Source organism: Palaemon carinicauda, chromosome 12 (assembly GCF_036898095.1).
Source record: "Palaemon carinicauda isolate YSFRI2023 chromosome 12, ASM3689809v2, whole genome shotgun sequence".
NCBI classification, from domain to species: domain Eukaryota; kingdom Metazoa; phylum Arthropoda; class Malacostraca; order Decapoda; family Palaemonidae; genus Palaemon; species Palaemon carinicauda.
In genome coordinates this window covers 71,458,728-71,463,228 of record NC_090736.1, presented here as the reverse complement: position 1 = coordinate 71,463,228, position 4,501 = coordinate 71,458,728, and positions in this window count along the sequence as shown.

Genomic DNA, 4,501 nt, shown 5'->3' with positions numbered 1-4,501 from the left:
CTCGGTCTTTGATATTAAGGGAGGCATTACCTTGCAATTTTGTACCAAAATGTGGGGAATTTGTGTTATTGGCTGGTTTTCCTGATACGGTAAAATCGTATGCCATGGAAAATTTTAATTTAATCTGCCCTTCCTTTGCAGGGAATTTGAAATTGGCCATCGTTGATAAATTTCCGGTTAAAAATGTTGATGTTGTGATAGGGAATGATGTTGCTCTGAAGAATAATACTTGTCCCATACTAATAAACCCTGATAGTGAAGTAGCAACAGTTACTCGTTCTAGTGCTAAAGTTGTTGACGCTGCAGAGTCAACAATTGATCTAGATTTAAGTAGTTTAGAACGTAGTGATAGCGTAGTTGTAGATCTTGGGATTTTGAAGGACAAACTGAATTGGACTATTGAAGAGCTTATCAAAGCTCAGAAAAAGGATTTTCGGGATCTCCCTATTGAGTCAGGTGAGGTGACTGATATAACCGCTCCCAAATTTAAAATAATTAATAATATTTTATATAGGTTGACTAGGCCTAAGGAGGCTGATAACTTTGATTATGAAATTTTGAAACATATAATGGTTCCCTTTGGTTACAGGAATGAGTTGATATCATTGGCGCATGAAAGTGGTTTGGTCGGACATTTTGGCATTCATAAGACTTCTGGTAAGTTGTTAATGAATTAGTATTGGCTGAAGTTGAAGGCGGACGTAAAGAAGTTTGTCAATAGCTGTGATGTTTGTCAGAAGGTCGGTAAACCTAATCAGCTTATTCCAAAAACGCCTCTATGTCCTATTCCAGTGGTTTCCGAATCTTTCAAGGAGGTCATTATTGATATTGTTGGACCGTTACCAAGGACTCGTAGTGAAAATTAATATATTTTTACTATCGTAGATAGGATGTCTCGATATCCCGAGGCAATACCACTACGTACGATAAAAAGTGTTAAAATTGTAGATGTACTAATTGACTTTTTTACCAGGTTTGGGATGCCTAAAATTATCCAATCGGATTGTGGTTCTAATTTTTTTAGCAGGTATTTCAGAGATAAAATGGCAGAGTTAAATATAAAACATGTGACCTCTTCTCCATACCATCAAGAAAGACAGGGAGCTCTGGAGAGATTTCATCTAACCCTGAAATCGATGGTAAAGAAATATTGTTTGATTAATGGTTCTGAATGGGATAAGGAATTACCTTATTTGTTGTTCGCTTCTCGTTCTGTCCCAAGTCAGTGTTTTGGCTTTTCGCCTTTCAGCCTTGTGTTTGCCCATTGTGTTCGAGGTCCTCTTGATGTTGTTCGAGATTCCTGGGAGGGAGACGTCCCTGATATCAATTTATTAGATTATGTGTCTACTCTAGGTGATAAGTTAACAAAGGCTTGGAAATTTGCAGGTGAATATTTATTGTGTAGCCAAAAAAGAATGAAGTACTTTTTTGACAGAAGGTCTAAAGCACGTGACTTTGCGGTAGGCTAAAAAGTTTTGGTTTTGTTACCCATTCCTGGAAATCCATTGAAAGGATCTTTTTCAGGTCCTTGGAAAATTCTGAAAAAAAATTAGTGAAGTTAATTATTTAGTAGAGACTCCTGAGAGAAGGAAACCTTTTCAGCTTTGTCACATAAATATGTTGAAGGCTTATATGGAACGGGAGAAAGTCATTCCCGTGGCAACCATAGGGAATGCTGTAGTTTCCGAGAACGATAAACTTTTTTTCTTTTTCAGAGGGTGAAAGTATTGATGATAATTGTTTTAATGGAAGTGAATGGCGTTCAGATAATAAGAATTCTTTGAAACATTTTTCTGGTATGGTATCTCATTTAAGTAATGAAGAACAATAGTCTTTAAAGAAATTGGTATTTAATTATAAGGAATTATTTTCGGATGTACCGGGAAGGACTAATGTCCTTGAACATGACGTGGACGTAGGTAGTGCTACTCCTGTGAAACGAGCGCCTTACAGGTTGAATCCCTTTAAAAATGAGGTTGTAGCAAAGGAAGTTGATTATAATGTAAAACGTGACCTAATTGAACCTAGTCAAAGTCTTTGGTCGTCACCTGTTGTATTGGTAAAGAAACCCGACGGTAATTTCAGGTTATGTTTTGATTACCGTAAATTGAATGAAGTGTCTAAGTCTGATTGTTACCCATTACCACGAATTGAGGATTGTATTGATCGTATGGGTAAGGCCAAGTATATTAGTAAATTCGATTTGCCGAAAGGTTATTGGCAGGTTCCTCTTCCGAAGTGGGCAAGGGCCCTGTCCGCTTTCGTAACACCCCAGGGACTGTTTCAATGTAAAGTGATGCCGTTTGGTATGAAGAACGCGGCTGCCACCTTTCAGAGGTTAATGAATACTTTAGTCTATGGTTTAGAGAGGTGTGTAGTTTATATTGATGATATTGTTATTTATAGTAATGATTGGGAAACTCATTTAAAACGTATTAGGGCACTGTTGGAGTTTTTGAAGAAAACAGGATTAGTAATTAATTTAAAGAAAACTTAATTCGCAAAGGCGAGGGTCGTATATTTGGGTCATGAAGTTGGTAATGGTAAAGTTCCTCCTAAGCAAGCAAATATCGAATGTATTGAAAAAATGTTAATCCCTAAGTGCAGGAGGGATATCAGAAGATTCCTTGGGTTGGGTGGGTACTACCGAAGGTTTGTTAGAAATATTTCTGACATCGCCGATCCTTTGACTAATCTCTTAAGAAAGAAGGTAGCTTTTGTCTGGACTGATGAAACACAAAGGGCTTTTGATAATTTAGAAAGAGTATAAATAATTTTCCTGTCTTAAGAGCTCCTGATTTTGACCTTCCTTTTTCTCTTGCCACGGATGCAAGTGACGTTGGTGTAGGAGCGGTGTTGTTGCAGAATGACTAGCAGGGAGTTTCTCATCCTATCGCATTCTTTTCAAAAAAATTGTCCTCCACCCAACGTAGGTATTCCACTGTGGAGAAGGAGACTCTTGCTTTAGTATTTGCTATTAACCATTTTCAGGTTTATCTCTCCTCCTCAGATACACCTATTAAGGTCTTGACGGATCATAATCCCCTGACCTTCATCAGCAGATACAAGAATAAAAATCAAAGATTGATGAGGTGGAGTCTCATGCTGCAAGAGTGGAATTTAGAATTTTCCCACATCCCAGGAAAAGATAATATTGTTGCCGGTTTTCTCTCTCGCAGCGTTGAATATTAGTTGATTGACAGAGGGCTATGCAGTTATTAAAGGTAGTATCTGTATCTTTCTAATTATGGTGTGTGTGCTGCTGAAGTGGGCACGTAGTGAGTAGAAGCATATGTATATTTAAGATTTATTAATCATGGTTTGTTTACAGAAGACTGTAATGTTTTGGGTATAGTATATGGGATCTGTAAGGTTAAAAGGTGAGGGTGATCACTGGTACTTTATATTAAGATTGATTAATTAGAAGGGTCATGGGCTCACGGGTCTGTAGCACAACACAGCCGTTTTTTAGGCGCTACAGGCTGGTGTATGAGTGGTACCCTAGACTGAGTTAAGGTTAATCTACTATGGTTTAGAGGTGTCAGGTACGATAAGGTTTATAAAAAGGTAAGAAAAGAGATAGGCACTAATCTGATATTCTGTATTTTCAGGCTAATAATTACGCTTCATCAATTTTGTTTGTTTGTTTGCGCAGGGGAGTCTTGTGGTGGTCTTCTCTGTGTCGTTCGGTGTGTGTGTATGTATTGGAAACTATGGTGATAAATGTGATATATAACACTGAAATAGACAGTGGTTTTTGTGATCAACATTTATTGCTAGTGAGTGATGTGTATCCCTGAAAATGAACAGTGTATTGATTGTGGAAAAGGTTATAGCCTTTGTACTATATATACAGAATCCGGTTGTTAGTGCAATGACTCTTTATTAAGTTTATTAACGGTGTGAGTGATGTGAAATTTTTAGGTTGGGTATCTATTTATCGAATGGTGATGTTTTGGCTCTCTGGTTTTGGAAGGTTTTCCTGTGATTAGTATTAAGTTTAAGAGGTTGTTAGTATTGTTATATATTGTTATATTTTGTTTTCCTTGTAAGCTGCAAACCTTGGTACTTGCCACCCTCTTTCCTTTTGTTTGTCATGTCTTTGCAGGTGGTTTAATGACTATTTTTTTTGTTATATTATTATTTCAATATGTGATTAAATTGTTAATGTACATTATGAAGAAAAAAATTGATTTTTTTTTTTTTGGTCGGGTGAGGAGGTGTAACTTAGTTGTCATTAATTTCTGAATTATTTAAGTTTTTAGACTTTTAATGTTAAGTATAGAAGTGTTGTATTCTTTATTTATTAGCTTTTTGTCTCCTCACCGGTTGTTATCTTGATGTTTATTATTGGCTAACGACTATTTTATATTTTCAAGTTGTGTTGGTTACGCTCTCCTTGATTATCCGAGGTATGGAGGTTTTCGCTTGGAGGAGTTGGCCTCAGTGTGTTTCTGAGCCTCCAACCTTGAAGGGCACGATAATTGCTGCTGGATTTATA